Source organism: Excalfactoria chinensis, chromosome 2 (genome assembly GCF_039878825.1).
Source record: "Excalfactoria chinensis isolate bCotChi1 chromosome 2, bCotChi1.hap2, whole genome shotgun sequence".
NCBI lineage: Eukaryota > Metazoa > Chordata > Aves > Galliformes > Phasianidae > Excalfactoria > Excalfactoria chinensis.
The window spans coordinates 68,422,282-68,434,982 of record NC_092826.1 but is presented as its reverse complement, the minus strand read 5'-3'; the positions used below and the strand labels follow the sequence as shown (position 1 = coordinate 68,434,982).

The following is a 12,701-nucleotide window of genomic DNA, read 5'->3' as shown; positions in this document are numbered from 1 at the left end:
AGGTTCAAATATGTCACAGCAGGAATTAAGTTCATGTGACATATATCTCTCCTACCTATTTTCTGCCATACATACACACCCCAAACAAACAAAAAACAAAAAGAAACCAGCTAGACATTTTTTTTTCCTCCTTCTGAAGTAACAAGCATGATTAATATGCTGAATCTAATTAGCTCCCATCCCAGATTGCTTTATCATTCTGACTTGGAACTACTGTTCTTTGAAAGAGGATAGAAGCTTTACTTTAATTAGTTCACCATTTAACCACAAATTAGCCAGTAAATTTGTAAATGAATAACTTTATATTTCAAATTACACTTATCGAAGGAGTATTTACATTACTTCAAGCAAGTGGAATAATTACCTAAGTTAACTAGCACTCAACACTTATTCAGTTTAGATAAATCTTTTCATTTAAATAAACAAAAAAGCAGAATGACAAAATCTTATGTGTTCTTTAAATCCTTAAAGTCTCTTAGTCATATGTGAAATCTTCAAACTTCTTAAGTTCATTTTCACCCCCAGTGAATAAAAAAACACCAAACAATCAGCTTTATGTAGCAAGTGAGTGTAATCATGACTTTTCTCTCATCCAAGAAATTACTCTAACTTGTCCAAGGGATGTGTCCTTCTAGTCCATTTTCTATCATCAGACCATTGTATGGCTTGTGAACATTAAGAAAAATAACTTGCTATCTCAGGAATTGGATTTTTTTGTGTGTGTGCGCATGACAGCAATAGCTGTAGAACAGGTTTTTACAACCAGTCATTTCTCCTAGGGGGAAAAAAATCATTCAAAAAAGGTTAGAAATTATATTTTAACCTTTATTTTCAGAGAGTAAAATCTTTCTAGTATATTGGCTAGTAATGAGAGTTGTCAGAGACAGAACTTAAACAGTTCAATTAAAGCAAAAAGTACTCAAATGATGTGCTGATTGAGAGAGTTAATGAACATCTGTAAATGCGTTGGAAAATTATTTTCCAGTCGTAACCTCACAATTGGTTCTATTAGAATAACTCTTTAAATGGTTTAAGAAATCAAGTCTTTCCCTACTTCACGTATGCCTTATGTGTGGAGCTTTCACTTGACAAGTATGCTTTGTATGAATAACTTTTTTTTTTTTCCAACTTATTTCTCTACAGTATCAGAGATTCTTCAGGATATCAAAGCGGTAGCTGAATACAAAAATTGTTTTCTCCAAACTAATACTGCATATTCCTTAACTATTGGTGTTACTGGTATGGCCTATTTTACAGTCTTCGTGCTTTTGTATTTTCTTCCTCTGTACCTCAAGGCATGAGGCTGGAAGAGGTTATCCACCATCAAGTAAAAACTTTCAGCTGCGTAACAATGTAATTTGCAAAATTTATGTCAGTGAGCCATCAAAAATCAATCAAAATTCAGAGCCCTTGTTTTTTGGGGGAGAAAAGAAAAGGGGAAGGCGGGGGTATATACTACTAATACAAAAGATATTCTATGTTTGTTTATTTTAGGTAGAGAAGAAACAATTACATATTTTTGCAATGAGATAAGCTCAAAACAAAATGTTTTAATATAGCCTTGCAGCAAAACATTTTGTGAGAAAGCCTATCAGTGTTCAGCAAACACATCAGAAGGTAGCACTTAGCCTTAGGCACAGCATTCCCTTCAGTGGGAGGTCATCAAAAGTATATGTTTTTATCAACCTTCCTTAAGACTTTTAGCTGTTAGGTAAATCACTTTGCATATTTATATCACAAGGGTTGGCATGGTGGTTTTACTGAACTGGCTTTTACAAAGAAACACTGAACAAAGTGCATGTAGTTGTGTCTTTAATAGGAGATGATTCTTTCAAGTATAGAGTTTCTAGGCGGCTCAGGTGTAAATACTGACACCTATTTCTAAGACTTTGGATTCAAAAAGGCTACTGAGGATATGCCTAAAATATAGAAGCTTTGATGTGATGGTGGCAGTGGAGCAGGGTTGGTAAATCTGCTGTGGAATGAAATTGAATTTCATATTCCTGTGTGGAATTAATTATGTTGGCAAACTGGCAACTCTGCCTGCATAACTGCTTCTACCATGGAAGGATCTAGTTGTTTCAGATCTGTCAGCTAGTGGAGATAACTGGAGGCAAATGACATTAGCATAAACACACTCTGATTTGACTGAGAAATGTATATCCTGGTAGTGAAACAGGATTAGATTTGGGGCATGTAATACAGTGTATACCCTTTGGTACTCTGATGTATATCTGGCAAGATTTTTAGCTGAGGTTAGTGAGGAGGATGATGTCAGAACGCTGACTAATTCACGCATGATTTCACTGAGACCTCACTTGAGCAAGAATTGATTATCCAAAAGGATAGAAGTTACATTTTCCCTTTTCCAGTTTGACTACCAGTCTGTTCTGTAGCAGCTCTACACGTAGCAGACTCAGTGCAATCAAATATCAAATGTTTTCATACTATCAGAACTGAATTGGAAACCGCCCTTGGGGAGTTACTTAAGACAGTGCATTTGAGATGAGGAAAAACAATTTTCTTCTACTCTTCCACAGTTCTCCTGTGGGAGTACTGTTACCTGTAGGAAATTTATTACAGAGATTAAGGAAACTTACGTGTGGAATTTAATGATGAAATCACTAGTTTGAAGTGTTGATTATCTGAACTTATAAATTCCTTTGTGCTGACATCGCCTTTTAATGTGCAAAGATGTATAACATTTGACAGGAGGGTTACTTAATCCTAAACTGGCTTTCTAAAGAGCTGTTGAAATCTTGAATAACCACAGTATAGAAAACCATGAATTCTTTAGTGGGAAAAGATGCTAGAGAAATGAAACAGTGAGGTAGCTTGAAAATGACAAGTTAAGTTTGAGACTGATAGTCTGAATCCAGAAGCAGCTGAGAAGCTGCTTGCACATGATGGTGAATCCTGGTTGCACAATGTGTGCTCTGTAGTTACTTGTGCAAACTGAGGTTGAACGTGGAAGTCTGGCTGCCATTTGCCCTGAACGTGAGTGCTTCCAAGGCTGAGAGTGCCTGCGGGGTGGTGAGGAAAAGGGCATATATTCCAGACGTGAGGAAAAGGGCACTGTTGTTTCTGTTACCTATCTGTATTGCAGTTGGGTTTTGGCTTTGGATCAGTTTTGTGCAGCCTTGCAGCTGCAGAGCTGCTGGAGTGTGGCAAGCCCATGTCCCCTGATGGCAGGAGCACTTAGGGTAGAGACTATTTTTCTTGGATCTCTGCTTTGTTTTGTATATGAAGAACTGCATGTGACTAGACATGCAACAAGAAAGCAAATAAGCTTCCTGAAGGATGTGTAAAAGTCTATAGAATTTGGCATGTGCAGTTCAGTAGAACTGGAATTCTAAATTTTTCTTGGAATGTGTTGAGTCACACGTTGCTGTGGAAGCTAATGCTGCCTTATCTGTGCTGTTTAGTCTGTAAACAGCATAGCCCCACTGAAACTAGTATAGATTTGCTATGAAGAAGAAGTGTAAGTCTGGGATAGGCATCCTGGATTCAGCATTTTGATGAAACCCAGCTCTTGGGGACCAGCCTGTAAGCAGCACTGTTGTGTGTGTTCATTCATTCTCATTTCTGCTCGGAAGGCTCAAGATATCAGACTCAAGCCTCAAGTAACTTCTTAATCTGAAAAGAGAACACCTTCTTGAAAATGCTGTAATTTTGGTGGCTCTTCACTGCAGAGGCAGGATAGCTATCACTGCCCAGCTGCTTATCGGTGCTGACTCTACTGAAGAGCTCAGCATACCTTGAAACAGAAAACATGATGCTTACATGAGGTCTGAGTCACTGCAGCTCCAGCAGCAGTTTTTGAATACTTACCTTCAGGATGCTGTTTTCTGGAATATATGCATAACACAGCTTGTTCCTTTTCACTGTCCTATCTTGCAACATCAGGTTTCTTCATGCTTTCTTTTTTTATTTTTTTTTCTGGGGTATCTGATGTAATCAGAGCTCACAACTGAATGGACAGCAGCAGCTTAAGAAGATAGGGATGGCTGTAAAGGGAAATGGGAAACAGAATAGTGGTGGTAAGGAGCTGAGCTTGCTGGAAATGTAGCAGGGTTGTCTTTTTGAGTTGACTCTCCTCTTTTGGAAGGTTCTGGAGGAATGTAGGAACGGATAAAAGTCAGTGGTACAAAGCACAGTTTTCCTGATTCTCTTGAATCCAGACTGAGTCACCCTGAACAGTGCACTGAAATGTAGTCTTTCAGAGTTTTTAATTGTCTGTATAATAATTGTGGTCTTTGACATAATCCTGCTAGATTAATCTGTATGTTTCTGCATAGTACTATGTAGGACTAAGCTTTCACACAAGGCTTGTTGATTATATGTAAGCGCAAGAATTTGATTACTCATATCAGCTTAAAATATCTGAGATTTGCATCAACCACAAAAAACCCCAACATGCGCTGTAAGCACACACAAAGATGTTATTTTATTCCACTGAGTTGAACTTATACATTTAAATGCTTTCAAACTATATTGGTTGGACAAGAATTTGAAAAGGCTCTTCATTAACTTTCCTTGCTTTTGAGCTAGTGCTTCTAGCTAATAAATCACAGAGAAGAACACACTGTAGTATTTCTATGAAGATATGGGGATTAGTTGTTACCAATTGTGCTGCAATTTAGAACTTATTTTGGCTCAAATATTATATGTAGTTCTTATTTCTCAAGATGTATTATGAAACTTTTCATCTTCTTTTATGAGTTAAATACAGATGAATAAGTGTGGCCTAGCTGAAGATGTTATAAATTATTGAAATTGTTCTGGTTTGGCTAAGGAACATATTCTCCTTTCAATTTCCCTGTATCAGAGAGGTTGAGTGAGAGGTTCCTGGCAATTTCTTCAGGTGTTCTCTTTGCAGTCAAGTAGCTTTTTATCTCTTGGTGCGACATTTAGTAGATAAAAGCATTTGCAAATGAAAGCTTTTGTAAACAAAGTAGGTAGCAGAGGTGGGAAGGGACAAGTGCTGAACTGGAAATAGCTCTTTATTTTCTGTAATAGGGTAGATATCAAGTTTTCTGTTGATTACAGACATCTAAAAGGATCAGGTGTTTACTGCATAAATAATATGCTGAACAATAAATGGCTTTTTCAAGTACGTATGATGGAAAAGGCAGATAGTGATTTGACAACAAATTAAATAGTTACAGCAATAAGAATGAAAAAGCTAATGCTAAATAGCAATCCATCATTATTTGGATGCATACCATCTGTCACCAACTTGCTGGGAAAATCACAGTAAAGTGGCATCATCCTAAGCAAGCAGGTGCTCTTAAAGTCCTTTCCTTGCTTATAGTGAAATGCTAATTGCATCAAGGAATACTTAGTGAGAGTGTCCCAAAACTGTTACCTATTAAATGCTTCATTCTGATTTCAAATTAAGTCTTTTAAAAATGATCAAAATTAGTTTTTTTAAAATAGTATAATGTTACCAAGACCAATTTAGTATTGCATTTGTACAGAACTGCTTGAAACGGTGGGAGTAGTAAGTCCATTTTGCTTATCTCAAATCGGGAGAAATCTAATTGCAATGTATCCTACTCTGCCAGCAAAAGTAGTTTGACTAAACTGAAGAGGGTCATAAAAAGTGAGGGATGTGACAGACTGATGAGTAGGTTGAATATATTTATCCTGTAGCATAAGGAGGCTCTGGCATGAGGACCATCATCAATCTATAAAGTAAATGAGATAACTTGAGAAAAATGTGAGTTGAATAAGGCATAATTTTGTCATAAGAAGTAATTTATGAAGAGATCTCATTTTGTTTCCCACCAAATCATTGTGTTGGTACTGGGTTGAATAAATGACTTTCATATCATGTTGCCAAAGATAGTTGTTGTAACCATTAACTACAAAAATATCACTCTTCTACCCTCATAGTTTCTTTTCAGTGTGTGGAAATTTATCTGTTGAGAAAGATTTCTCTGGGTGACTATGAGCAGGTAGGAAAGATAGTTCACAACCAGACATCTTAACTTTTTTTTCTTTGCTGCTTTCTGTACCATGAGGGTATTCCAGAGTTTCTAAAGGAGACCAACCTCCTCATTATTGAAGATAGTAACTGTATACAACTGCAGAGCAGGTTTTTAGTAATCTTGTGTTTCTGTGGAATATGCTTTGCCTTAGGGAAAAAAAAAAAAAAGGAACCTGAAGCCATCATATTAGTTCTTCATATGCTGACTAAGGATATAGCATCAGTTACTGCTAGCTTTTGTGGGAGACGTAGCTCTATTCATTGTAACCACTCAAACTTGTATCTGAATTGGCTCTATCAGTTTAATGCAATAAGCTAATTCTAATAGATTGCATTTAACGTAGTGTCACCTGAAAGTGTCTATATTGCTAAATTTAAACATAAGTAAAATGACTTACATAGCCCAAGAGCAGCCTCAGTGTTTTTCTTTTCTGCTCTGCTTGGCAATTAAAGAGCAAATCTCTCAAGATTAGCCAGGTGCAATATGCTGCTACTCCCTTCTCTGTGTAGCATCAGGTGTTGGCCATTGCTGGAGGCAGCCTGCCAGGTTTCAGAACAGTAATATGATCTGCTGTGACAAATCCTGTAAATTCTTTTGGGGTGGTATGAAACTGCTCTGCTTTGAACAGTGATGCATTCTTTACAGATAGTGTTTAGTGGCATGTCTGTTTTTCTACATCCTGGTTCATAGTGATTGCATTTTCCACCCTGTTGATTGAGAAAATTTCTTCTACATTTATGTTAGCATACATGAAAGCAGCTAGAAGAATGTAATTAGTGTGGAAGAAAACAACACACGGAGAAACAGATGCCTAGTGTAAACCTGACAAGTTTGTATGTGTATGGGCAGCTTGTTTATTTGGTGAAAATTAAGCAGAACTGGCTGAAGTATGGCAGCAGCCGAGAAGTTAAACACGTGCTTAACTTAAGTTCTATCCTCAGATCCCTGTCCTCTTTAACTATTCTCAGGAGGTTCCTTCCAGACACCAGGAAGCATTTCTGTCCTTTGAGGGTTATGAAGCATAGACAGTTTGTCCAAAGAGGTGGTGAAATCTTATTCTTGGACATCTCCAAAAGCTTAGTGGACATGAGCCTCAGTAGTGGCCCCGAGTATCCCTGCTTGAGTAGATGTTGGACCATATGGCCCTCCCACCCTCAGCCATTCTGTGATTCTTTATCTATGTTAATCATACTCTTGAACACCTGAAAGTTAACCTAAACAATGTTTGTTTGTTTTTGTTTGCTTTTGTTTTGCTGTTCATTTTCAGATAACTGACAGAATTAGTGGCATGAGAATTTTGTTTCTAATTTCCAGAAACTGTATAATCTTAGAGCTTTGCTGTGGTAATAAAAACAATAATATTATCACATCGTACTACCAGAAGAGAATTGTGTTTTATTGCAGCATTGCTATGATGAAACAAAAATTCAATTTCCTTTAAGAAATGGAGAGACCAGAGCAAAGAGAACAGGAGCAAAGAAGACAAAGTGTTTCAATATCACTCAAATTGGCAATGAATAATGAAGGTGTAAGAAGAGTATGTTACAATGCAGAGCTCTGAAGGAAAAAAAACCTCATCAACAAAAAAGGAAGAGGAATCGAGACTCAAGTTTATGGGTGGTGACTTTGGAAACCTTTTATTATGAATGCTTTTAGGACAGTGCTTCAATATTTCAGAACTCTGTTTCTTTCAAAGAAAAGGTTGAAGGAATTGTGGATGATGATGATGGAGATAGAAATAAAGAATAAAATAATGTCACGTGAATTCAAGGAACTTGAAAATATAAGGGCAGTCTGGAGGATAATTACAAGATGACAGGAATGAATCTATTTAAAAGATAAAGCTTTCCAGACTTTTCTGTGAAGAAGATTCAAATTCTAAGTGTAGGTTGCTGATACAGCCATTTTAATCTTGTATAATTTTCTTCCTTTTTTATTCCTTCTTCTGTTGCACTTGGAACATTTTAGTTTCAAAACTTTATTCCCCACCCCCATTGCTGACTAAGTTGCAGTAAAATGAATGCTAAGTCTGACACTGATTTCTTCAGGCAAAATGTTGTGTTCCATATCTTGAGTCAATGCCTCTATCAGTTGCTGGCAGTAGTGGGTGGAACTCATGCTCACTCTAGTTTTGTAACCAGGATGATATTCTCAAACCCAAACAAAAATCTATGTGGATTTTTTTCCTATTTTCTCTTATATTTTGCCCCCACCCTGCAGTTGAAACAAATTGTGTATATGACTATTTAAGCAGAAGAATTTTAAGTTAGAAAAGTTGTTCATTCTTTTTTTTTTATGGGTAGGCATGTATGAATGTTAGATATTTATTTTAGGCTGTATCTGCTGTTTCACTTGGTCAGTGCCACTTCTTTTCTCATTTTTTTTAAAGACGCGATATTCTGAATGTGAAAAAAAAACCACAAATGTGTGTCATTGCCAGTGAAAGGTTAATAAAGAATGCATTATGCATTAGAACAACATCTGGACCTCTGTTATACTTACCTTAAAACAGAACAATATGAAAGCTTCACACTTGTAATTAGTTTGCATTTACAGGAAAAAAAAAATTATGAATAGAAAATGAGCGATGTCAGGGGTTCATCCAGTGAATATTCTGGTCTGAGTTAAAGGCTATGTAAGAGAGGCCAGGCAGGCCAAATGGATGTGTGACTGTTAGCGCAACCCTCCTAGAATGAGCTCCTTGGAGAAGCGCGTGAGATGTTTGAGATTCAAAAACCATTCAGCACTCTATAAAATATACTAGCAACATTTCAACTGACCTGTATGGTAGTTTATGTCATTTGTTGTGGTCTGATGGAATCAGAGAAATTCATGGGGTTGATCTAGAACTTTTCCACTTATTGATTAAAGATAAAGAATAGAAAAGACTACAAGCACAAATATCTTGATGTGAATATGGTATTTTTTAAATGTTCAGGTTGACCATGATTCAGTGAGTTTAAGACTGATATGTCCTTCAGAGCATTCCTTAGGATGTTTCCTGACAGCTTGAAGAGGGTTTGACTTAAAATCCATACTGAAACAAAGAAACATTCCCCAAATATGTGCAAATTTCAGCAAAGAAACCTTGTTTTTTTTAACTAATGAGAAATCTGTACATTTTAGGTTTTGCTGGCTTTTTTTGTTGTTGGTTGTTGTTGTTTTTCTTCCTTCTAGTCTCTGAGGTGAGCATTTTTGTTCATTATTGTATTTGGTTAACTTGAATCCAGCTAAGCAGAGTAAATGGCTATAATTTGTCAGAATATGAATTGGAGTACTGTTTGAGAACATGTTTTAAATCAGTAAATTATCTGAAACATCTGCACTGCTTCAGGAATCTCTACTTAAAAAGACCCAGTGCTGGTTGCACAAATTTCCGTCTGTTTTATGATAAAGTAGAATGCCTTTTCATAATCTACTTTCTCTGGTGCACATATTATATTAATGTATACTTGAGTGGGTGAATAACCCCAAAATACTTGTTCTCTGGGAAATGCATTGTTCTTTTCAGGTGGGAGGTATAGGAGAAACCGACATATGTTTATTAATGGTTGTCGTTGTCTAAATCATCATCAGTATATTAAAATACATTTGCTTAAAAGAAAACAAACAACAGACTCAAACCTAGCAATAGTAAATCTCTTGAACCACAGAAACTGAATTTTAACCAGCAGCTTGGATCTCTTCCAGACTGTGCCATCGTGGCATTGTTGTGTTATGGAGAAAAAATTACTTGAGCTTGAATGACAGTGTCATCCTTTACTAAGATGCACTTCTTATGCCCAAGAAGAGAGAGACTTGCTTAAGAAAGATGGATATATGCACTGTAATTTTTGCAGAGGTGCTACAGACACCTTAAATTGTTGTAGCTTTGGGCATGTCCTCACTTGGGAAGCTTTCCCATGATGCAAATGATTCTGAAAGAACTTAAAACTCGATTTGTAAAGTAAAGCTTTTTCTTTAGTCTTCATATACTCTTGTGGCTCTCTTTTGGAGCACATTCTTTGTAACTATTATGGATATCAAAGTTAACATATTAATCATATGTTTGGCATTAGGTTTAACTCTTTTCACTGATGCTTCAGTTCATAGCTGTTACTTGTGTTCTTTCTCATTAAATAGAACGTGTCACATCTGAATCAACCAGACATTTCTATATTCTTTAATGTGTACCATGCTGACTTTCTTATAGGTTTTTTTAGTGTTGAAGAGACATGAAGGGATGTGTCCACATTCAGCATTCAATTCCTTACTCAACATAAAATGTTATCTTGATAGGCACATAATTACTCTAATTATTACTCTAATTCTTTTATCAATAGAGCATTTACAGTGAATATTCCTTTTATTTAGTTTACTTAGTATCTTAAGGACAGTTCTCAATAATTTCACATGCACAGTAAAATTAATTCCACTATTCAGAGGAATATTCCAAATGACACTGTACTTTGGGCATCAACTTGTGCAGCTATTTATGTTTTTTCTTGATTGATCTCTTATATAGAGCAAGCACACAGCACTGAGCTTAGTTTGTATTGTAATTACTGTTAGGGATTTAGTTCTACATTCATGATAACCTCAGAGTATGCAGGCAGTCAACCTTCACTTTGAGGATGTGACGCAATCTGTCCTGCATTTCTGGGGGTTTAAGCTGCATATTATTCTTCCCATCCTGCTAATAATATCCATTTTTATGTTTGCAAGTACTTCTAAAAGACTTTCATATGTGTTTATCTATTTGATGTATCCTAGTCTTGCATATATTTGACTGATTATATCTGTGAAATTTAGATCAACACAAAGCTCAGATGTTATTTTATTAAAAATTACATTGTTTTATTTGTAAACTTGAATTACTGTGTTCATAAAAGTTATCACTATTCATACTTTGTTAAAAAACTGATTACTTTGTAAGGAAGGTCCTCTGACTGTTGTTGAAATCACAGATAACTTTAAGCAGTGCTAACATAGTCTACAGTGATATCTTTGCATCTCTCAAACAACCAAGGAGTATGCTTTTACCTTCACTTTTTTTCTTTAAACTCTTCAAGATTGGCTGGTCACTTTCCAGCCTTTCATCTCTGGCTGTTGCTGCAGGTTCCTGCTGAGTCATATATTAAGCTCTGTTTTTCAGGCTTGTGGATACGGTGCTAGCTAGCAGGGTGGAATCCACCTGATAAAACATTGTTAAAATGGATCCCTTTCTTCCAGCTTCCCTTATGTTTGGCACTGCTATAAACTTTTAATAATATAATCTTGTGATGATGACTGATCGCTGTTTCAACAAGAGCTTCTTAATGTGGCAGCGTTTTTTACTATAACCTTAAATACTGAAGGTTAAAACACTATTTAAAACTGACTAAAACAAACATTTCCAAATAACTTTTCTACAGAAGACTTACAGATTAATTTACTTGTCTGAGAGTAATAATGATCATTGTATGAATGTCATCCTTGAATGCATCCAGCATCGTGCATACTGTTTAGGGTCGGTTTTGTTTGTTGTTGTTTTTGTTTTTTATCTCAACTGGAAGAACTTTGAAATAAAAACAGTCAGAAGTGGATCAAGTTGCCTAGAGAGATTTAATAGCCTCAAACCACGTAGTTTTTCAGGATGCAGATGGATAGATTCCCAAGAAACCTGGTCTGATCTCATAGAGGCCCTCTTTTGAGCAAGGAAGTTGACCTGTATGACTTTCTGGGGCCTTCCTGGGGCCTTCACTCAGCCAGCGGCTCAATGAAATTCAGACTAGGTCACCTGCAGCTACTGAAAGTGAAAGAGGAGTGGCACACGTGTTTCTTTTTCAGTCATTTCAGTCTTCTATGAGGTATCATAAATGGTAGTAGAACTACTAGAAGAAACAGAATCATGGGAAAGCAAAAGAAACAAGACATGGTGCTTAGCGCACCAAACCTTTAATCACTGAACATTTAGATCTTTTAAGATGCCTTGTGATGCCAGGTAATTTTGTCAGCCCCATAGTTTTGCTGTTCATCAGGCAAATGTGAGGAGTTTATTCATGAGTGAATTGTGAAATGATGTGTTAGCTGGTCTAAGTGAGGAAGTGTTAAGTGTATACTTCAGAAGGAGGAGTGAGTTACACGTTACTTTTCTGTATTAGACCTAAGCTTGTAAATATGTATGGCCATTTTAACTCTCTTGTAAGTATTGATATGAATGTAATTAATGTTTTTGCAAAAGTGGTTAGTGCTCATTTACAAAGACTGTAAATGTAATACTTCCAGTATGCAAGTGAAGCTTGATATATCAGTCTCACTATGGAGGAGCTCATGTTTAGTGAAGAATGATGTCTTTAAGCATAGAATTGCTTTATTTATTTATTTATTTAATCCCCTGGTTACTTGAGCATAATAAAGTTGTTCAAGTCCCCATGCTATTGGTTATTGCAGCCTGTTTTCCGCAATACCGCCTGTATTATATTTTGTTCTTTTAACCTGTGTGTGTGTGTCCGATTTGAAATCAATATGTCTGTATTTTCTATTTAAGACTACAGACAACTAGTGGGTTAGTTTTCTATGGAAAAGTTAACCAGCAGCTATTAAATGGAATATTACAAACAGAGGAAGTAAGAGAATGAGGAAAATGGTGTTCACGTTCCTATACCCCTGCAGTCTTCTGGTGAAAATAGATCTGCTGAACTCAAAACAAATTGGAATTAAGATACATCTGGAGGAGGAAGTTGATAG

The 12,701-nt window shown here is 36.3% G+C and overlaps 1 protein-coding gene across 5 annotated transcripts in view; it reads left to right on the top strand.

Annotated features, from left to right (window-relative positions):
* The window catches only part of CTNND2 (catenin delta 2), a 607,871-nt gene that overhangs the window by 49,127 nt on the left and 546,043 nt on the right, over positions 1-12,701 (top strand). The window lies entirely within an intron of this gene.